Source organism: Ovis canadensis, chromosome 18 (assembly GCF_042477335.2).
Source record: "Ovis canadensis isolate MfBH-ARS-UI-01 breed Bighorn chromosome 18, ARS-UI_OviCan_v2, whole genome shotgun sequence".
Classification (NCBI taxonomy): Eukaryota; Metazoa; Chordata; class Mammalia; order Artiodactyla; family Bovidae; genus Ovis; species Ovis canadensis.
In genome coordinates this window covers 60,169,077-60,192,718 of record NC_091262.1, presented here as the reverse complement: position 1 = coordinate 60,192,718, position 23,642 = coordinate 60,169,077, and the positions used below count along the sequence as shown (strand labels likewise).

Here is a 23,642-nt window from a genome sequence, read left to right as displayed (position 1 = left end):
GTCAGATCCTAGCACCACAAACTGGGCCCATTTTTCCTCTTTTTCCTGTCCCCACAGCTACAAGGGCAGGCTGCTGGGCACCTAATGGAGCGTTAAAAGAGGCCATTCCTTCAGGAGGCAGGGCTCCTATGGGTTTGTGGATAGAATACAGGAGTCTGTTAATTTGGATGGGAAAAAATGAACCTTTATTTTTATTACCCTTTTCAATTATAGATACAAGCAACAAAAGTAATGACTATCAGCACCTGTGATTGTGTCACCAATAGAAATCACAGGATTTTAAAAATAACACACTAAAGTTATTATCGATATTCAAAACTTCAGTACTCTTTATGACTAAAAAATTACAGGAGTTGCTACTTTTGTGCATAGACCTTATTATTAATATTTAAAGCAGTAAGTTCATTAACATTAAATCATCGTAGAATTGCTTGTATACAAATTTGCTTTTTAAATCTTTTGATAACTTTATTTCAGTATAATAGATTTTCTTTGTAATCCTGAGTGTTTTATTTAATGCATGTAAAAGCATTCTGAGAAGAGATCCGCAGGCTTCATCAGATTGCCAGAGGATTCTACGGCACACACAAAAGAAAAAGTTGTGAATTTGGAATAAAGGAAGATCTGAGCTCATGCAGATATAATTTACTTTCCCACATCAGTGGTCTCCAGAGCAAAATAGGCAGAACTCTCCTCACTTTGTCTTCTCAATGCCTGCTTCCAACTGAAGACTGACTTGTTATGAATTCCAAGTTGCTTTTAATATTCCTCTTAACTTGAATTTTGGTTGGTTAGAATTGTTTCAAGGAAGTGTGATTGCTAAGTATGAAGTCTTTAGGAAGACCCAGGGGAGTATAAATGGTAAAAGAAAAAGAGTTAAGACTAGAGCCCAAGTTTGCCTTCACTTCTTGGCTCCATTTTCAAACCCTTTGTAATTAGGATCAGTGTAAAAGCCAATAGGGCACAAAAACTATATTACATAAAAGTGTTGTTGTTTAGTCGCTAAGTCATGTCCCATGGACTGTAGCCCACCAGTCTCCTCTGTCCATGGGATTCTCCAGGCAAGAATACTGGAGTGGGTTGCCATTTCCTTCTTCAACATAAAAAATACCAAGTGTATAAATATGTTGGGTCAGATAACAAAATTGTGTTTATTTGATATGTTAGAGGCAATCCCTGGGCATTTGCTCCTGTGAATGCTGCTCCCCTCTCCCACCTTGTTGGTGAGCTTGGGAGCTCAGGAGAAGATGGGCTCTGGTTTAGGAAGGAGGTAACCACTGCAGAGAAAAGGGAACCTTTCACTGCCCACACTCCTTTGTTATTTGTGAGCTTCCAAGGGCTCTGGGAAGGTCGTAAGGAGGCAAGGGGCCTAGAGATGGGGGATTGCATGCTGGAAAACAGGTGCCTTGCTGGGTGGGAAGTGGGGGTGTCTGATCCTGGCTTGAAGGGTCTGTGGTGGTGGGGCCAGGCAGAGGGGGGACTCGAATGAATGAATGCCTGAGGGTTGAACTGGGAGAATAAAGCCACGAAGGAACCGGTCTCATTAAAGAATCCATTTCCCATTTTCAGCAGTTTGCTACATTAACAAGCTGAGCCGTGAAAGGATTAGATCCGCTAAGTGAGAGCCTGCTCTGTGCACCATTGCTAAACACATTTCAGAAAGCAGTGGATTCGCCTTAAATGAGTATCTGCTGGAGGAGCAAAGCCCTAGGAAAACAAAGGGGCGCGCCAGGGTAAGCTAATAATTCCCGCTGTGCTTTAAGGGCAATGAAATGACTGCAGCCCTGAGAACTTTTTCTCCCTCCCCTGCAGTTGGTATAAACATAAGAGCCATTTTGATGATCATATCGACACCTCGGCAGCAAGTGCTTTCCAGGTGCCAACAAAATGTCACTCTGCAAAGGGTTAAATGAACCCAAAGGCCTCAGCCTCAAATATTCTCCTCCTGCGCCCATTTAGTGAGCCCACCTATTAGAGAAAACAATGGGCATAGATTCATATCCTGTCTCCAAATAATCGAATGATACAAGAACAAATCTACCACCAGCTGCTTCGTCCCCTGCTCTGCTTTGACTGGGAGGGGAAAGCCAAGTTGCCAGCCGGGTCTAGCCTGACTCAGGCCCTAACTTGTGAGTCCTGCTATTCTAACCCTTTCTCTTGATCTGCTTTTCAGCCTGTCTCGGAGCACACAGCTCAGAGCAGCAGGGAAGTCGCTTAGCAAAGGGCCACCCACTTGCCTATTATTCCTCTCTCGCCTGTGACATGACACAAGAACAAAGTAGACATTAACCGCTACATTAAACCCAGAAAGAAAGTAATCAGCAACCTGTTATTCCCTTAATAAAGGGAAACACATGCAGTGTGAAATCCAGAAGACTAATCAATAGCCGCAGACAATGCAATGTGCCAAACAAATTGCAAATCAATTAGAATCCTTGTTTTCTTTGAAATGGTTCACTATATCTAAAGCAATTACTCCTTCATTAGACCTAATTTAACAGCATGACTGCCCTGGCTACAACTGGCAGCGTCTGGCTATCAAATGGAAGAATGGCAGCTTATTTCTGTCTGTCTAGCACCAATCAAAAAAAAAAATTGAATTCCTTTATATGAGAGAAACTTTTAATGAATGGGCGGATATTTGTCTTAATCAAAATATCAGTACCCAAATGACGATACCTCCCTCCAAGGAAAATTAAAAGAGAAAAGAACCACAAGAATTACTGAATAAGAATCTGTGATTTTAAAATGTTTTTCTTCTTTTTCTACTAAGCCTCATGTAAAGATGACATTTAAGTAGATAAAGTCTTTTTAGCTTTTCAACCTAACACATCTCTTGATACCAGTTTGAGGACATTTGAAAAGAGAAGCCTCCTGAAAGCTTCCAGAATTTGGAATGCTCTTGTAAAATGATCACTCAAAAAAGTTCTGGTTCACTTCATTTATAAAGCTATTTAAAAAATAGCTTTATTGCAGTATGATTTACATACAATAAAATTCACCCACTTAAAATGTACATTTGATGAATCCTGGCACATGTGTACAGTCATATAACCACCGCCTCAATCAAGATAGACAACATTTCTATCTCCCCGATAAGTTCCCATGTCCCCTTTAGCAGAAGGTTCCTGCCCTTCATCCCCGGCCCCAGGCAACATAAGTCTGCTTTCTGTCAGCCCATTTCACTTTTAGGAACAGTTTCCCATCCTGTGGAGGGTATGGGACTAGAAAAACAATTGAAATAAGGGTTTTCTGCCATTACAGGGGGAAATGATTTTATATGACCGGAACAGCAAGTAACAATCTCTCAGAACTGAAGAATAAGATGACAACTTTTGGGAAAGTAGATACCCTTACGGAGATCAAACCATTTCAGAAGCCAAGGTGAAAATTCCTAAATGAACTGAAAAAAATCTTAATAGTCCCAACTCATTATTATATCATTAGACCTCAAAGGCTGATGCTTCCTCCTCTTTGAAAATAGTCACAGCCCCGAGAATTATCTTTTAATTTTCTGTTTCTGCATTTTTTCCCAGCTATAAAATCAATCCATTTTGATTATATGAAATCCCAATCTTACAGAATTTACAAAAAGTAGGAAGGAAGGTCCTTGTGTTTCCATTCTTCCTAATAATTTTCAAAAGGCTGTTCTTTATCGCATTGTGGTAATAGCAAAACTTGGAAGCTGCGGGAGTTTGAGCCTTAAATTAAGTCACACATGGTCTTGCTTCCCTTCCTGCTTCCTTTGCTTCCCTCGTAACAGCTTTCACTACCGCCTCCCCTCCTCCTAACCCTTCCTCTTCACCTCACATCAAATGGGCTTTTCATTCTCTGCATCCTTGGCCTTTCTTCTTTTATTTTATTTTTTTTTCTTCAGAGTTCAGGCAGGAAAATTCTTGCCCTGAGAGCACCCATGTCTTTTGCAAGCCACCCAACCCATTTCCCATCTCCAGCTCCTCAAAAGAAAATAGTCTGTCAAAGCCTTCACATTCGGAACGTCAATTTGTGCTACCCGCAGCACACCCCATCTTGCCCCCTTTAACCTTTCACTATTAACACTGTCACTCTGTCAGATTATTTTTTGTTTCTATTGGGTAGACTAACACTCATAATTTACCCTAGTCAATCAATCAATTAATCAACGAGCATTCATTGAAGGCCCGCTTCCCAGCAAAACCCGATTGGCTGGTTCTGGGAGTGGATGGATTTGTAACTCTCCTGAGAAAGCATTTGTGATGGTGGGGGATGGGTTGAGGAAGTTATGAAGTTGAATCACAGTCTAAAGGTGACTTTGGCGCGCAGGCTAAGCAAAAGCTGAGGCGAAAGTAAGCAAGAAAGAGAACGTTTCCTCTTTTCAACTCTCTTGCACAGACATAGAGTGGAAAAGGCTTTGTCATGGACACTGCAGCTACTCCAGCCCCAGGGCTTGGCTGAAAATGGAGAGCCTCAGGGAGGAAGATGCTATAACTATCTGAAGAGTATTTTTAATTATTTAGATTAAATTTTCCTTAAGCCAGGGCTGCTCACGCTCTCCAAATTTGCAGCTCTTCACGTGTAGCACCACCACCCTAACTGCAATCCCCAACCCCACCCGACCTTCCCACCCGTCCCACCCCCTGCCTGAGTTGTGCCAAAGCTTCGAGACAATTGTCAGCTGACCAGTAGATGAACACTTAGGCCAGGCCCATGGGGTTTCAGTTGGTGGTAGTTAAGGAAGAGATAGGCTTGGTCTCTGACCAATAAGTTTGTGCGTGCATGCTAAGTTGCTTCAGTCACATCCAACTCTTTGTGACCCTGTGGACTGTAGCCCACAAGGCTCCTCCATTCATGGGATTCTCCAGGCAAGAGTACTGGAGTGGGTTGCCATGCTCGCCTCCAGGGGATCTTCTGACCCAGGGATCGAACCTGAATCTCTTAAGTCTCCTGCATTGGCAGGTGGGTTTTTTACCACTAGCGCCACCTGGGAAGCTGAACCAAGATGGTGACCACCACATAATTAGATACTGAATACATCAATATCAGTATCATACATCAGTATGAGCTCTTCTAAGGTGAGAAATGGCAACTTTTAGCCTTTGTGAGGCAAAGAGACAAGGATCTTTTGGGTTTTCAGTTTCCTAAGACAGCTGAAAATAGATTATGAAAGTTTCCACTAGAGAGTCTTCACAGAAAACCTTTCACTCATAATTGTTTATCCTGCCATATTCACTGGTTAAGTCACTGCTGGCAATTTTTGAACTGATAACAGTTATTTAAATACTTTTTTGCAAACCAGCATCCAACCAAAATGAAGTACCTGATGGCTCTGTTTCATAGGCTTTACATCATTCCTGCCCATGGCGTGGAGACTGATTCTTGCCAGGGCACAGATAAAAGCCATAACGGAATGGTGACAGAACAAGTGAAGCCCGTCCTTCAAAGCAAGTACGGCTCTTTGTTTGTTCTGCTATAGAAAAAGTGAATAGACGGGTCTTTTGCAAACTTTCAGGGTACCAACTTTTTATCTCCTTCTCCCACTCTGGGGAATAATCATTTCATTGAATCTTTTTCCTTGAATCTCTTATGGACCATTAATAGGATAATTTTATCCACCATGGATGAATGTTAAATAATAGTTTTTTTTATTTTATTTTATATAAATGCAAACCTCCTCTTTACCCGCCTCTGGTGACTCGGCGTCTTGCACCAGCATGGTATCATTCAGCTTCAGTTGCTATAGCATTTTCAAGAACCTCTCTGTTCTTGTCATAAATTATCTTTAAGTGAAAAAAGCTCAAAGGAGGTCTGCAGCAAACTGTATCAAATAATGAATTTGTAAGCGGTGGAAGAAAACACTTATCTTACTCATGCTCTTCTCCCATCGATTGTTCAGTGACCCTTCTTTGGGATACTGATGAGCATAACCCTGAAAAATGTTTGTGTTGTCTTTCTTTAACTGGCAGCCTGCGGGCTGCATGATCTAATAAATATTGGCAGGGCCAAATGAAATAATATAGAAGAGCTTCTCTTCTTTAAAGTCCACAGACCAAGAGACTCTTGTCACTTGTTAATATCTCCATCAAACACTGAAGTGTTAACATATGTGATACGACCACGCAATCAAGTAAGGACCGATTTGTTGACTAATTAAACCAACACAACAAGCTCTTTAGCACCTACAAGTGACAAGTTTAGAGCAGGCAAGTGGAAACTCTCAATTGAGCCCCCTTTTATGAGACTATCATGCCAAATTCAATTCTGACTGAGTAGTATTTGAATGTACTTGACTTCCACCATGTGCTGACATGCTTACAATAATTCATCATGGGTGACAATAGCCCAATATTAGAGATTTATGATATATACAAAACAGTTACAAATGAAATATAGCCCTAACATGGGTCTGCTTTCCTTACCCACTGCCTATTGATATTATAATTAATGGTCAATTACTTAGGGAAAAGAAAACAGAAAATAGTCATTACTGGTTTCAGTCATCATCAGATTTTTTGGAGGGGAGGGGGTGAATTCTAGAGGTAAAGGAAACCATTTTCACAGTGATTGCTTCAAAATAATAAATGGACATGGATGCTTGCTGTTCTTGGCTCATTTTAGCAAAGAGAATGAGCGGATAATACAATTTTAAAGAAACCTGAGTATAGATGAAGCCTGAGAAACAGAAAAGCATCCCGAGGTGTATTTTTGTGTGAGTAGATAACACATACATGTTACATCTGTGTACATATATGCACCGCCCCCCACCTACCACCCAGAGGCTTTATATTCAGTTTTCTTGTTTGTAAATTGAAGCAGTCCCACTAATTTATTTCTAATATCATTCTGAGCCCTAAAATTTCTTGGCCTCTGTTTGATCTCTCTATTCAGGTTAGTGAAAGGAGAGGCAGCACACTTCCGGTTGGTTTTGGCCCTCTTCCTCTCTCCATCCTCTGTATGCTCACTTTTTTGTCCTTTACGTGCATGAATCCAAATTTTCTGTACCCAGCCCCAGACTCCTGACTGACCCTGTCCTTGCCACCTGGACAGTTCTACTTGTGGATAATCAAGACTTGAATGTATCTATAACATATACACCTACAGATATGAATCATGTTTTCCAACCCCTTTATGCCTATAGATGTATTAGTACATAAGCCACAGTAGTAGTAGGCCCCCTAGGGCTGTTGCGGTAACAGGGAAAACCACGGGTAATGATGCCTTAATCTAGAACTGTAACTTGGGACCAACTACAGGTGCTAAAAGGGCCCAGGTTCTATGCATCCCAGAGCTGCAGATCAGTAACCTGTATCCCAGATGTTAAATGTCATCTTGTGTCCCAAATGCCTGACTGGGAACAAGAATCAGCATCTGGTAATATACCAAATAGGTTCTCATCAGACTTTGAAGTTAACCTCCAGATCGTAACTGGCCACATCTTGCCCATCAAAACGGCTGTCTGAAAATTCCCTCACCTTGTGATGAAATGACTAGTACTGTGCTGCCTCCTGTCTCCCATCCCCCTTAAAGACACAGTCTTATTTTTCCCTTAATCTCTGGCTGGATTTTGTTCATTTTAAGTAGACAGTATAGTCACATAGCTCAAAAATAAATATTAAATAAAAGTATATTCCTTGAAAAGACTTGATCATCGCTTCATCTCTGTCCACCCTGTTCCCCATCTCCCTTTTTGATCAATTCTTTGATTAGTTTCTTATAGTTTCTTTAGAGAAGTGTAAGCAAATGTATATCTAATTTTGTTTTTTCCTCCCTTTCTTAACCAAAATGAAGGCTAAGAAGTCCCACAACCCACCGTCTGAAAGCTGGAGAAGCGAAAATGCTGGTGGTATAACTCAGTTGGAGGCTAAGGACCTGAGAAGCAGGGTGCTGCTGTTACAAGTGCAAGTCTGCAAGCCTCAGAATCAGGAGCACTGATGTGTAACATCTGAGAGCAGGAAAAGACAGTTGTGCCAGCTCACTAAAGGAGAGAGAATTTGTCTTTCCATTCTACTTGGGTTCCCAATGGATTGGATGACGCCTACCTGCATTGGTAAGAGACATCTTCTTTACTTAAACACCTTCACAGATACAGTCAGAACTAGTGTTTTACCAATAATCTGGGCATTTCTTAGCCCAGGCAAGCTGACACATACAATTTGCTATCAAAGAGATACTGTAACTTCTTGATGCCTATATTCTCAAACTGGGATGCATTTACCACCGGTCTTAAAGGACATATACATAAAGATATTTATTTTAATGGCTATAACTTTATTTTGTATCAGAAAAATTAATGATCAATATATTAAACATGAATATTGTTTCTTAGGATAAGTCTTAGATAAGAAGCAGTAACTAGAGTAATTTGGTTTAAAGTCCTTTTAAAGAGAACCATAAAGTAAATAATGAACAAACGATGTGTAGATATAGCCCAAAATATGGTAAACAAAAGTTCAAGATTTGGGAAATGTTGCTCATGGCACCCCACTCCAGTACTCTTGCCTGGAAAATCCCATGGACGGAGGAGCCTGGTGGGCTGCAGTCCATGGGGTCACTGAGGGTTGGACACGACTCAGTGACTTCACTTTCACTTTTCACTTGCATGCATTGGAGAAGGAAATGGCAACCCACTCCAGTGTTCTTGCCTGGAGAATCCCAGGGACAGGGGAGCCTGGTGGGCTGCCGTTTATGGGGTCACACAGAGTCGGACACGACTGAAGCGACTTAGCAGCAGCAGCAGCAGCTCCATACAATATATGTATTTCTAAAAAGTACAACGTGTTTGCAAATTAAATTGCTTTAAAACTTTTAGAGAGAGTCACCAATTTAAAAAAAAACCTAAAAGAAGTCTTTTCATAACTTGAATCATCACCATAATATAATCATTCTGTACTGTAAAGTACAAAATTTCATGCTTTGGTTTCAAGTTGCTTTAAGATAAAGACATATGTATTCAAGTTGAGAACCCTGACACAGTTTTGGAGAGATAGTTAATGAGTTTCTGTATGTAAACATGGGAAGCACATGGCAATTCCTTTTGCAAAAACTATGCACATTTAAAAATAGTGTATGCAGTTGGGAGAACTTTGGGTTTATAGGTTGATGAGATATTTCAAAGAAAATTTTAGCATGTTTGAAAATATGGTGATTCTCTTTAGTAAATAGAGAAATCAGAAAGTTCAGCATAAGAACAGAGTACTAGGTTTTTTTATATGTACAGACACGTACACTTTGATTTTTGCTTTTAGATGCAAATTACTGGGAGTAGAAATCTTTATGCTAAAAAACTGAAAGCTTAGATTTTTTAAAAAATCCATTAATTTTGGTTTCTTTCAAGGTCCAGAGGATTTTTTACAGACTGCTTTAGAGATCAGATGGTCTCTAAAGAAATCAATCCAATTTCAATAGAAGAGCTATGTTGTGTTGGGATTTTTCATATAATCCAACTGCTAAATGATATCAGGGCTACTTTGATTTAAAAAAAGAAATACAGATAACTCACTGTTGTCAGACTTCTACATTCTGATGAGATCAGCTGACCAAAATCCTTCCCTAAAGAGAAGGAATGCATTTCCATGATCAAGGGGAATCAACACTAATGAAATAACATCCGTATTGATATATTGATAGAATCTTATTTATTTGATAATATCAAACATATTGCTAATGCTCTAAGTAAAAGCCACACGAGTGAGAATGAAGCATATGAAACATTTCTGCATTGTTCCTGAAATGCAGCTGAGCTCCTCAGGCCTACATGTACTTCTTTAGCCTCTTGCCCAGAGGACCTCATGACTATACTCTCCAGATCTGGCAGATGGGAAAGAATAGGATTGTGAATAAAGAAGGCCATCAGTAAGTCTAAATCTAAAAATGTGCTTCTATTGCAAAGGGAAAGGGAAGTAAATTTTTACTTTATTTTTATTGAAGTACAATTGATTTACAATACTGTGTTAGTTTCAGGTATACAGTGAAGTGATTCAGTTATGCATATATATATATATGTAATTATATTCTTTTACATTGTGGGTTGTTCCAAGATATTGACTATAGTTTTCAGTGCTATACAGTAAATCCTTGCTGATTATCTCTTTTGTATAAGGTAGTATGTATCTGTTAATCCCATACTTTCAATTCATCCCTCCCCACCTTCCCCTTTGGTAACTGTATATTTGTTTCCCAAGTCAGTGAGTTTGTTTCTGTTTTATAAACAAGTTCATTTGGCTCAGCGGGTAGAGAACCCACCTGCAGCGCAGGAGACACAGGAGATGTGGGTTCAGTCCTTCGGTTGGAAAGATTCCCTGGAGGAGGAAAATGGCAACCCACTCAGTATTCTTGCCTAAAAAAAATCTCATGGACAGAGGAGCCTGGCAGGCTACAGTGCCAAGGGCTCAAAGAGCCAGACGTGACTAAGCGGCTAAGCACAAGTACTATTTTTTAGATTCCATGCATAAGTGATATAATATTTGTCTGTCTTTGTCTGATTTACTTCACTTAGTATGATAATCTCTAGGTCGACCCATGTTGCTGCAAATGGCATTACTTCATTATTTTTTATGGCTGAGTGATATTCCATTGTGTATATATACTGCATCTTTATCCATTACTCTGCTGATGGACACTTAGGTTGCTTCCGTGGCTTGGCTGCTGTAAATAGTGCCGCTATGAACATTAGTGTGCATGTAACTTTCCTTTCTTTCAACTTTTTATTTTGTATTGGAGTATAGTTGATTAACAATGGTGTGATAGTTTCAGGTGTACAACACAGTGATTCAGTTATGCATATCCATGTATCCATTCTATTTCAAATTCTTTTCCCATTTGGGTGGTTATTAATACACAGTATTGACCTTCCCTGTGTTATATAGTAGGTCTTTGTTGGTTATCCATTTTAGTTTTTTAAGTTGAACATTTTATAAATTTTTGGCTCTGCTGGGTCTTGGTTGGTGTGTGCGGGATTTCTGTAGTTGTGATAAGCAGGGAGCGGGGACTACACTTAGTTGCGGTGGGCAGTCTTCTTATTGTGGTGGCTTCTCTGGTAGCACATGGGCTCTAGGGTGTATGGACTTCAGTAGTTGAGGCACGTGGGCCCAGTAGTTGCAGCTCACAGGTTCTGGAACATGGGCTCAGTAGTGTGTGGCACATGAGTTTAGTTGCCCCACGGCATGTGGAATCTTCTTGGACCAGGGATCGAACCAGTGTCCTCTGTATTAGCAGGCAGGTTCTTAACCACTGGACCACCAGCAAAGTCTGATTATCCATTTTAAATATAGCAGTGTGTACATGTCAATCCCACACTCCTTAACAATCTGTTCCCCCTGGTAACCATAAATTTGTTAAGTTTGAGTCTGTATCTGTTTCATAAATAAGTTCATTTGTATCATTTCTTTTTAGATTTGGCAATGTAAGTGATATCCTATGATACTTCTCTTTCTCTGGCTAACTTCACTCAGTAAGGCAATCTCTGGGTCCATCCATGTTGCAAATAGCATTATTTCATTATTTTTTAATGGCTGGGTAATATTCCACTGAGGGGCTTCCTTGGTGGCTCAATGGTAAAGAATCCACCTGCCAGAGCAGGAGATGCAGGTTTGATCCCTGGGTCAGGAAGATCCTCTGGAGAAGGAAATGGCAAGCCACTCCAGTATCGGGAAATCTCATGGACAGAGGAGCCTGACAGGATACAGTCTGTGGGGTTGCAAAAGAGTTGGATATGACTTAGCGACTAAAAAACAATGACAAATATTCCATTGTATATATGTACTGCGTCTTCTTTAGCCATCCCTCTGTCAATGGACACTTAGGTTGCTTCCATGTCTTGGCTATTGTAAAACGGTGCTGCAGTGAATATTGGAGTGCCTGTATCCTTTTGGTCCATGTTTTATTGTGGATTTATACCTGAGAGTGGGACTGCTGGGTCATATTATAACTCTCTTTAAGGTTTTTAAAATCATACTGTTTGCCACAGTGGCTGTACCAATTTACATTCCTACCAATAGTGTAAGACAGTTCCTTTTCTCTACACCCTCTCAAGCATCTACTAGTAAATGATGGCTACTCTGACCCATGTTACATGGTACTGCATTGTAGTTTTGATTTGCATTTCTCTAATAATTAGTGTGCTGCAGTTCATGGGGTTGCAAAGAGTCAGACTTGACTTAGCGACTGAACACCACCACAAATTAGCAATGCTGAGCATTTTCATGTGCCTGCTGGACATCTGGATGTTTTCTTTGGGGAAATGTCTGTTCATATCTTCTGCCCTTTTGATTGGATTGTTTGGTTTTTTATTGTTGCGTTGTATGAACTGTTTGTATATTTTGGAAATTAATCCCTTGTCTGTTTCATCATTTGCAAATATCATCTCCCAGTCTGTAGGTTATCTTTTTGTTTTGTTGGTAGTTTCCTTTGCTGTGCAAAGCTTGTAAGTTTGATTAGGTTCTACTTTTTATTTTTGCTTTTATTTCTATTGCCTTGGGAGATTGACCTAAGAAAACATTGGTATGATTTATGTCAGAGAATATTTTACCTATGATCTCTTCTAGGAGTTATATGGTGTCATGTCTTATATTTAAGTCTTTAAGCCATTTTCAGTTTATTTTGGTATATGATATGAAGGAGTGTTCTAACTTCACCTCTTTACATTCAGCTGTCCAGCTTTCCCAACACCATTTGCTGAAGTGACTGTCTTTTCTCCATTATATATTCTTGCCTCCTTTGCCAGAGATTAATTGAGCATATGTGGGTGCATTTATTTCTGTTGCATTTATCTATATGTCTGGTTTTGTGTCAGTACTACACTGTTTTAATTACTGTAGTTTTGTAAAATTGTATGAAGCCTGAGAGGGTTATACCTCCAGCTTTGTTCTTTTTCCTCAGAATTTCTTTGGCAATTTTAGGTCATTTGTGGTCATATAACTTTCAGGATTGTTTGTTCTAGTTCTGTGAAAAAAGTTATGGATAATTTGATAGAGATTGCGTTAAGTCTGTAGATTGCTTTGGGTAGTATGGCCATTTTAACTTTAATTCTTCCAATTCAAAAGCATGGGATGTAAGTGAATTCTTGTTATTAAAAGTCCTCCCAAATAAAAGTTTTGAAGGGTTCTAATCTAGATGCAGCCAAATATTTTTACTGACATTTTATTACACTGGTTTATAACATATAAGATCAGAAGGAAAAGATTTCTATTTCCCAAGTTGCTCATTTATAATTTCCATTAACAATTCTTTTTCTCCTTCATCACTGTCAGCCCTTCCTTACCCACTCTAATGTTTTGAATCAGTGGCTTTGAAAAAGACACTTTCTAGAAGGCTCTTAATGACTGCCATGATTTATAATTTTGAAAATGTTTAGATCAGGTTACAAATTAGATTTATTGGAACCCCAGTCCTTGATGATGTTAAATGGTGTTCCAAATGACCAAAAGACATCTGTCAAACCCCAAACAGAAAGAGTAGTTCAAGGAAACTCTTGGAAGGATCTCAGGCTGCCTTTTGTGAAAACCCATCTTGTCTGATGAGCCAAAATTAGGATGTCAGGTCTAAAAAGTAACTTTGCCGTATTTATGTATCCTTTGATTCTATGTCAAGCAGTAAAAAGTCATACAAACAACACGTGCTAATTATATAAAATGTAAAATGTAGATGCACATATAGAATATAGACCCTATATTTCACCACACTGAAATAATTTAATAGATTTTTTTCTTTGTTCTTCCTATTTTTGGATAAGCACATGTGTATATTTACATATACACATATATTTAAAAAATGTAATCATGTCATGTCTGTGGTTTTACAATTTAAATTTGTTCACTCGGTAAATGGTTTACAATATCATTTTAATGGCTACATAATATTCCATCTACAGATGTTCCATAATGTATCAACTAATCTCTGATTGTTGAATGTTTATGACCCTTGTAAATTTCATTTGCTTGAAAAATAATTCCAGATTAATGACTCGAAGAAATAGGTTATAGAAAAGTTCAAAATTCAAAATTGGGAAAATTTTCTTCTCCCTCATTTTTTGCCCTATGATGCCAGAACCATATGTCAACTAAAAAAATCAAAATATAGAACATTATTATTTATAACTTGTACCAAATCCAAGTCCAAAAAGAGTTACAATACAAGACCTATGTCTTTCATTATTACTTTTAAACTAAAAGCAATTCATCTTCACCCTGCCTATGTATGAAACAGCATTTTGTAAGTGTTAGCATAATTTGCACTTCAGTATTAAGTTTCATCAGTAATCAGTGGTTATAAGGGTTGCACAGTAATATTATAAGATTAACAATTTGCAGTGTGAAAAGCAATGAAGTTAAGAAAGTATAGTTAAGTCCTGTTTGTTCATATATATCTCATAATTGTGGTGGCCGCATCATCCCTGTCTTTGTGAAATGGTCTCTGTGCAGAGACTGCCTGGCCTCTAGGTTTGATAAAGAACCAAGTATCCCAACCACATACCAGAAATGCCTAAGATGCCAGCGACAATCAAGCGAAGTTGCCTATTAATATGATCTAACCAAGATTATCAGAGAAGGCAATGGCACCCCACTCCAGTACTCTTGCCTGGAAAATCCCATGGACGGAGGAGCCTGGTAGGCTGCAGTCCATGGGGTCGCTAAGGGTCGGACACAACTGAGCAAATTCACTTTCACTTTTCACTTTCATGCATCGGAGAAGGAAATGGCAACCCACTCCAGTGTTCTTGCCTGGTGAATCCCAGGGACGGGGGAGCCTAGTGGGCTGCCATCTATGGGGTCGCACAGAGTTGCACGACTGAAGCGACTTAGCAGCAGCGGCAGCGGCAGCAGCTGCCAAGATTATCTATCCTCAGGAATAGGGTAATTCTAAGCAAAAGCAAAGAAACTTAATGTTTTAGTTTAACTTTCTGAAATAGTGAATATGGTTCACAGACTGAAACTAGTCCTCCTTTCCCGTCTTCTTTTACTTCCGCTATGGATGGTAAGAAATGCTGGGTTCGAATTTGGAAGAACTCACTACTACCCCAGCCCACTGTTGGGCATTCTAGATCTTTCACAAACTGGCTCCAAATTATCTTCTGGGCTTATTTTTCACTCTTCTCCCTTCTCCTCCTGACCCTTTAGTCTATTCAAAACTCAGCAGTTAGAGTGAGCCTGTTCTAGTCTATAAGTAAAGTGATGTCACTCCTCTGCTCAACTGTCCCCAACCCCAGTGGACCGTCCTTTGACTCAGAGTAAAACTCAGAGGCCTTCAAAGCTCTCTCCAAGGCCCTGCTCCCCATGATCACTTTGAGCTCACCTACTCCGTGCTTTCAACCCTGCTCATCCCACTTCAGCCACGTGGGCCCCCTACTCCTGCTTCCTGAGTTTCCTCCTCCTGCCACTTCAGGGTTTTTGCGCTTATTTCCTGTTTGGAATGTTCTTCCCCAAGACACACACATGGCTCATTCCCTCTGGTCTTTACATAAATATCATCTTTTCATTGGGGCCTTGTCTGGCAACCTATAATAGATTAAAAATATGGCCAAGATGGTGGTACATAACGATATTGTGGCACCACCAGGATGTGGTACAAGCCTAGAGGAGGGCTTCAGACATGGCTGGATCCAGGGGCCCAAAGGACATCTGTGAAACTCGGTCACTCTCCCTCTGTTTCTTGGACACTCTATCCAGATATTATCCACGGATTAATACCTCTAGAGAACAGAGAGTGTCTCTACTGACAACAGCTCCAGACAACTCCTGGCATTGTGTCCAGTGACCATTCCTGAACTGATTGCTGTACAAGGGGCACAGTTACCCTCCTTCTGGCCAGGCTCACATTGTGAGTCTTTCCCTGTGGATAGAGTTGGGAGCAGGGTCAACCCCATCATCCTATGGAATGGGTTCCCCTGGGAAAGGAGAGTTCTATTGCCAGGAGAGCAAAGAACCATGTCCACTTACATTCTATTAGTGGCACTGTGAATCTAACTGTGGACAAACCCTCCCAGGTAGTAGAAAAGACATTGATGCTATTGATTTCTTTTCTTCCCCTTATGAAGAAGGACCAGTAACAAAGCAGGAGACATTTCATGTTGGATGGAGAAGCAGACAGAATGATTGCCAAGCTTTTTGACTGTCTCGCTTAGCTCCGACTGGTTTTCTACATGGCAGCTTTAAAATTTAGAGATGGGAGTGAGAGGAGTCCATAGTGTGGACTAATTCATGCTAAATAAACCTCCACAGCAACACCCACAACTTTAAATACAAGTGTTTCAGAAAACCCTGCCTTGAGGAGAGAGTTGAAGGGGGTGGGGAGAAGAGACTACATTTTACAGGGAAAAAAAATCACCATGTTTAGCAAAGATTTTGAGAACGAGGTAAAATCAGAGTATACAATGTCCATTATAGGGCAGAACTAAGATGAGAGAAAGGAATCAATATGCCTCAACAATACTTAAGAGATGTTTTTCATCTGGGAAATGATCTTAGGACCACTTTTGCTATTTTGAAATCCAGCCCAAGCACTTGTGAGATGACCTTTTATATATTGCATTTTGCAGAGAACTATATATAGTTGGATACAATATCTTGACCTAAAGGGGAAAAATGAAATAGAGAGAAAAATGGTGTTTCTGGGTATTCACCCAAAAAGCAGTACATGGCAGAGGGAGAGAGTGCAGAGGCTGTAAACTTGGCCCAGTAGAGCATGCTGGCTGAAATGGCATTATCTGAAGGATTCTAGACATCTGCATTATTTTGCATGAGACTCCATCCGCAAGTAACTTAAGAAAGCGGGGAGGAAAAGCATTGTTTTTTCCTTTTCTTAAAAACATCTTGTCCCAGTTCTTGGCTTCACATGTTTTGGGGTTGGGGGGTCAGTGATGGGAGGAGGTGCTCCTGAGGAGAAAAGGTCACTGATTTCCAAAAGGTTAGAGATGCTTTTTTTTTCCTTCCAAAGAATACCATTTCAGATTGATGTTATTTTAGTATTTACCACTCTGTATTGTCTTAGACCTCATCTTGGCAAAGGGCTCCTAAACAACTGCCACTTTTAGCATTGCTGCCAAAAGGCGCCTTTTCACAATAAAGCATGCTGTGCTTTGGCAGGAAATCAATAAAGTGAAAATCTGTTCTCATCATCCATACATTTACCATCACAATCAACAATCAAAGGCAAGACCTGGGTTCTTTATCCACAGGCTCCAGCCTCCCAATTTTCTGCTATGAAAGGCAGCATAAATTAGAACCCTCGGTTCCTGTTAGCTGGGCTTAATGGGTATGATTTATGAACCATTAAATGAGGTTATGTAAATTGATCCTCAGCAGAATGCTAGCGCCCAGGTGACAGGTGCAGTGCGCTCGTCCGCAAGGGTTCTGCACAAATCAGATTTCAGTGACATTCAGTTTAAGGAAAGAGACATATGTTGTCAACAAGGAAGTGATTTAAATAGTGCCCTGGGTTTGTCAGCAATTATGCCTTTCTCCTTAATTGCTGAAAACTATATAAATTCTAATAGGAAATAAATTAGTAATTTACCAGTTAATGACAAGGGGTATAAAGGAGAAGGGCTTATATTTTGAAAGCCATATTACCAGTGAGGCCATACACTTGGGTGATTTCACTCATGCTGTTCAAGTTGAAGAGATGCTCTAAAGCAAGAGTATAAACTTTGACACACGACAAGTAAAATTACACTCATTGGCAACAGAAAAGAAAACAGAATCCACATAGAAAATGCCCTTGTGGAATTGCTTCATGTGTTCCATAGAAATGGAGATGTCACTCGGGTTTCAATTTGTCATCACCATTAACACCGTACGTAGCAAACAAATACTCTTTTTAAAATACTCTTTTTAACCAGGCTGCAAAAAAATTTGCTTTATCTTTCAAAAACTTTTTTGGAAACCTGGCCTCTGATCACTCGAGTCATAAACACGCAGGGCTTTTAGCTTGACTGCCTCATTCAGAAAGTATACAGCAGGAACGCTTCCTGCTATACTCTGTGTGGTGAAAGGAAGAGGCTTTGTGAGTAAAGATGATCCCCTCACTTTGAGTCTCCAAATTAAAATGCCCAGTTAAAAAAAAAAGCCAGCAACAACAACAAAAAACCTGGGGGAGTGTATGCAAATTAATTTCACTAGTTTTAAAAATGAAAAAAAAAATCTCAAATCCATTCCTCCCCTTTGGCTTGCTGGCCCTAATCAAGAATATGGTGGCCTTTTGAGAAAGGCTTCTCCTGGGATAAAGAGTTTAGTATCACCCCTGGCTTTTATCTGAAGCTGGTATTGTGCCTGTTTGCATGAGGCTGACCCCGTAAGAGGACACATATGGATGTGATAGAAATTCTCCCTGGTCCCTGGCCGAGCCTATTAGAGCGCTCAACAGGGGGTCTCCACCATTCTTTTTAGTAGTCATTTCTGCCTCACAAGTGCAGTTGTTTATGGACAGGGGAGCTGATTTGCACCACTGTGGTGCTATATGAAAGAGTGACGACAGGGCAGAGGTCAGATGTTTAAAGAGTTGTTGCTGTGGGCCCCTGAGAGAGGCTCTTCTTGCGGAGGAAAAGACCAAGATGTCATTTGTGAACTTAGAAAAGAGCCTGAAAGGCCACAAGTGAAGAATTACATGCCCACTGATAACTATAGTTGACTTCAATGCTGGTGGGTAACAAATCCTTTGAAGGTAGAGAAGGGTTATAAAAAGTAGTTTCATAACTGGTGTAGGAAAAAAATGCTTGGGAACCCATGCAGCAGTAAGGGTCCACCAGCTGTTTCACTTACTAGCAACATGATTTAGAAAGCATATGGCTGTGAGCAAGTTATTTTACCTTCTGGGTATCAGCCCTGTCTCATAGGATACTGTTGTGGAGATTAGATAATGCATGAAAGTGTAACATATATATATGTGTGTGTGTGTGTGTGGGTATGTGTGTTTATATACATATATATATTTATATGAAATAGCCCAAATTTTATGTATATATAAAGAGGGAGAGCTCAGTTTCTCGCTCTAGAACCTTGAGATACCTGTTCCTAGGTATCTCTTTCCATGTAAACACGCCCTTTAATGCCAGATCTTCATGGTTCAATTACCTAAATGGACCAAACCCCTCCCATATATCTCTACTCTGGTCTTCCCTTGTCTCCTATCCTGCCCAGATATGTTATGTTGATTAAGAGCATGATTCTGAGTCATGTTGCTGGGATTTAATACTAACTTACCTATGTGTTAGTTTTGTGAGACCTTAAACAACTTATCTTACCCATCTGTGCCTCAGATTCCTTCCCTGTAAAAAGGGGATAAAATATAGTACCTCCAGCATGGGGATGTTCTTGAGATTGAATGAGTTAACATAAGTGATGTACCAAGAATAGCATGTGACAAATAGTTGGTGCTAGGTATTATTATGATTATGACAGTGCCTTCCACCTCTCTTGTCACTTTATTCAAATATTCGATTGCTTGCCTGAAAGAGGGCACTAACATATACTGAGCCCAGGTCATACAGCAGGCACTTACTGTACATGGCTAAGATCTAAAATGTGCATTTTATCCCGACTTGGTAAGTGAAGTGGAAGCTCAGTGCAGTTAAGTAATCTTCCAAGAGTACAGGGCGAATAAGTATAGAGTCAACCTTCAGACCCAGGTATGTCTGACCCCCAGTTCGTGCTCTTTCACTGTGCATCACAGGCCCAGGACAAAACATTCACAGGCATGGAAAAGAAACGGACCTTCTAGTAGGACTTCACCTTGGTGTGGTGGAAAGAGCACTTGGCTCCAGCTCCGACACTCTGAATTTGTTTCCTTACCTATAAAAATGGGCTTTCTGGTGGCTCAAACAGTAAAGAATCTGCCTGCACTGCAGGAGATATGGGTTCGATCCCTGGGTTGGGAGATCCCCTGGAGAAGGGAATGGCAACCAACTCCAGTATTCTTGCTTGGAGAATCCCATGAACAGAGGAGCCTGGTGGGGTCCAGTCCATGGGGTCACAAAGAATCAGACACAACTGAGCGATTAACACTGGAAACACCTATAAAGACAAAGGTGCTAGATTGGAGGCTTCCAAACCATGCCCCCCAAACCCTTGGATTTGTTCAAGATTATTCAGAGCCCACTACAGAGGACAACTTTAGCAGCAAAACTCAGTGTCATCCCTCCCATCCCCACCATGAGCTGCTCATCCCATCTAAATAGAGTAACACTGGGACTCTGGATGAGGTGTTTATAATATCAAGATCAAAGCATCAACTCTAATATTCTGAGTATCTTTTTCAAATTCAAGAGAGTGAAAATATGACCCCAATCTATACTGAAATAATGTTCTATTCAGTAAACATTTTTCTGGGCCTAGAGGAGCTATCCCACGTTGAAGGTCAGGAATGGTGGCAGTAAGGACATACCCCTCGTACAAGGTAAGGAGCAGCAGCTGTGCTTTGCTGGAGCAGCCGTGAAGAGATACCCCACGCCCAAGGTAAGAGAAACCCAAGTAAGATGGTAGGTGTTGCAAGAGGGCATCAGAGGGCAGACACACTGAAGCCATACTCACAGAAAACTAGTCAATCTAATCACACTAGGACCACAGCCTTGTCTAACTCAATGAAACCAATCCATGCCTGTGGGGCAACCCAAGACAGCGGGTCATGGTGGAGAGGTCTGACAGAATGTGGTCCACTGGAGAAGGGAATGGCAAGCCACTTCAGTGTTCTTGCCTTGAAAACCCCATGAACAATATGAAAAGGCAAAATGATAGGATACCAAAAGAGGAACTCCCCAGGTCATTAGGTGCCCAATATGCTACTGGAGATCAGTGGAGAAGTAACTCCAGAAAGAATGAAGGGATGGAGCCAAAGCAAAAATAATACCCAGCTGTGGATGTGACTGGTGGTAGAAGCAAGATCCGATGCTGTGACGAGCAATATTGCATAGGAACCTGGAATGTCAGGTCCATAAATCAAGGCAAATTGGAAGTGGTCAAACAAGAGATGGCAAGAGTGAACGTCGACATTCTAGGAATCAGCGAACTAAAATGGACTGGAATGGGTGAATTTAACTCAGATGGCCATTATATCTACTACTGTGGGTAGGAATTCCTCAGAAGAAATGGAGTAGCCATCATGGTCGACAAAAGAGTCTGAAATGCAGTACTTGGATGCAATCTCAAAAACAACAGAATGATCTCTGTTCATCTCCAAGGCCAACCATTCAATATCACAGTTATCCAAGTCTATGCCCCAACCAGTAACGCTGAAGAAACTGAAGTTGAACAGGTTTATGAAGACCTACAAGACCTTTTAGAACTAACACCCAAAAAAGATGTCTTTTCATTATAGGGGACTGGAATGCAAAAGTAGGAAGTCAAGAAACACCTGGAGTAACAGGCAAATTTGGCCTTGGAATGCAGAATGAAGCAGGGCAAAGACTCATAGAGTTTTGCCAAGAAAATGCACTGGTCATAGCAAACACCCTCTTCCAACAACACAAGAGAAGACTCTACACATGGACATCACCAGATGGTCAACACTGAAATCAGATTGATTATATTCTTTGCAGCCAAAGATGGAGACGCTCTATATAGTCAACAAAAACAAGACCAGGAGCTGACTGTGGCTCAGATCATGAACTGCTTATTACCAAATTCAGACTCAAATTGAAGAAAGTAGGGAAAACCGCTGGACCATTCAGGTATGACCTAAATAAAATCCCTTATGGATACAGTGGAAGTGAGAAATAGATTTAAGGGCCTAGATCTGATAGATAGAGTGCCTGATGAACTATGGAATGAGGTGTGTGACATTGTACAGGAGACAGGGGTCAAGACCATCCCCATGGAAAAGAAATGCAAAAAAGCAAAATGGCTGTCTGGGGAGGCCTTACAAATAGCTGTGAAAAGAAGAGAGGCGAAAAGCAAAGGAGAAAAGAAAAGATATAAGCATCTGAATGCAGAGTTCCAAAGAATAGCAAGAAGAGATAAGAAAGCATTCTTCAGCAACCAATGCAAATTAGAGGAAAACAACAGAACGGGAAAGACTAGAGATCTCTTCAAGAAAATGAGAGATACCAAGGGAACATTTCATGCAAAGATGGGCTCGATAAAGGACAGAAATGGTCTGGACCTAACAGAAGCAGAAGATATTAAGAAGAGGTGGCAAGAATACACAGAAGAACTGTACAAAAAAGATCTTCATGACCCAGATAATCATGATGATGTGATCACTAATCTAGAGCCAGACATCTTGGAATGTGAAGTCAAGTGGGCCTTTAGAAAGCATCACTAGGAACAAAGCTAGTGGAGGTGATGGAATTGTAGTGGAGCTGTTTCAAATCCTGAAAGATGATGCTGTGAAAGTGCTGCACTCAATATGCCAGCAAATTTGGAAAACTCAGCAGTGGCCACAGGACTGGAAAACGTCAGTGTTCATTCCAATCCCAAAGAAAGGCAATGCCAAAGAGTGCTCAAACTACCGCACAATTGCACTCATCTCACATGCTAGTAAAGTAATGCTCAAAATTCTCCAAGCCAGGCTTCAGCAATACGTGAACCATGAACTCGCTGCTGTTCAAGCTGGTTTTAGAAAAGGCAGAGGAACCAGAGACCAAATTGCCAACATCTGCTGGTACATGGAAAAAGCAAGAGAGTTCCAGAAAAACATCTATTTCTGCTTTATTGACTATGCCAAAGCCTTTGACTGTGTGGATCACAAGAAACTGGAAAATTCTGAAAGAGATGGGAATACCAGACCACCTGACCTGCCTTCTGAGAAATCTGTATGCAGGTCAGGAAGCAACAGTTAGAACTGGACATGGAACAACAGAATGGTTCCAAATAGGAAAAGGAGTACGTCAAGGCTGTATATTGTCACCCTGCTTATTTAACTTCTATGCAGAGCACATCATGAGGAACGCTGGACTGGAAGAAACACAAGCTGGAATCAAGACTGCCGGGAGAAATATCAATAACCTCAGATATGCAGATGACACCACCCTTATGGCAGAACGTGAAGAGGAACTCAAAAGCCTCTTGATGAAAGTGAAAGAGGAGAGTGAAAAAGCTCAACATTCAGAAAATGAAGATCATGGCATCCGGTCCCATCACTTCATGGGAAATAGATGGGGAAACAGTGGAAACAGTGTCAGACTTTATTTTTTTGGGCTCCAAAATCACTGCAGATGGTGATTGCAGCCATGAAATTAAAAGACGCTTACTCCTTGGAAGAAAAGTTATGACCAAGCTGGATAGTATATTCAAAAGCAGAGACATTACTTTGCCGACTAAGATCCGTCTAGTCAAGGCTATGGTTTTTCCTGTGGTCATGTATGGATGTGAGAGTTGGACTGTGAAGAAGGCTGAGCGCTGAAGAATTGATGCTTTTGAACTGTGGTGTTGGAGAAGACTCTTGAGAGTCCCTTGGACTGCAAGGAGATCCAACCAGTCCATTCTGAAGCAGATCAGCCCTGGGATTTCTTTGGAAGGAATGATGCTGAAGCTGAAACTCCAGTACTTTGGCCACCTCATGCGAAGAGCTGACTCATTGGAAAAGACCCTGATGCTGGGAGGGATTGGGGGCAGGAGGAGAAGGGGATGACCAAGGATGAGATGGCTGGATGGCATCATGGACTCAATGGACGTGAGTCTGAGTGAACTCCGGGAGATGGTGATGGACAGGGAGGCCTGGCATTCATGGGGTCGCAAAGA

General features: G+C 40.8%; 1 long non-coding RNA gene across 1 annotated transcript in view; it reads left to right on the top strand.

Moving 5' to 3' along the window:
• The first annotated feature begins 1,576 nt into the window (after positions 1-1,576).
• LOC138929779 (uncharacterized) overlaps positions 1,577-23,642 on the top strand; it is a 79,662-nt gene continuing 57,596 nt past the window's right edge. Inside the window, exons 1-2 of the long non-coding RNA XR_011445970.1 lie at positions 1,577-1,733; positions 7,765-8,023. This is a non-coding gene — a long non-coding RNA (uncharacterized lncRNA). The remainder of the gene's footprint in view (positions 1,734-7,764; positions 8,024-23,642) is intronic.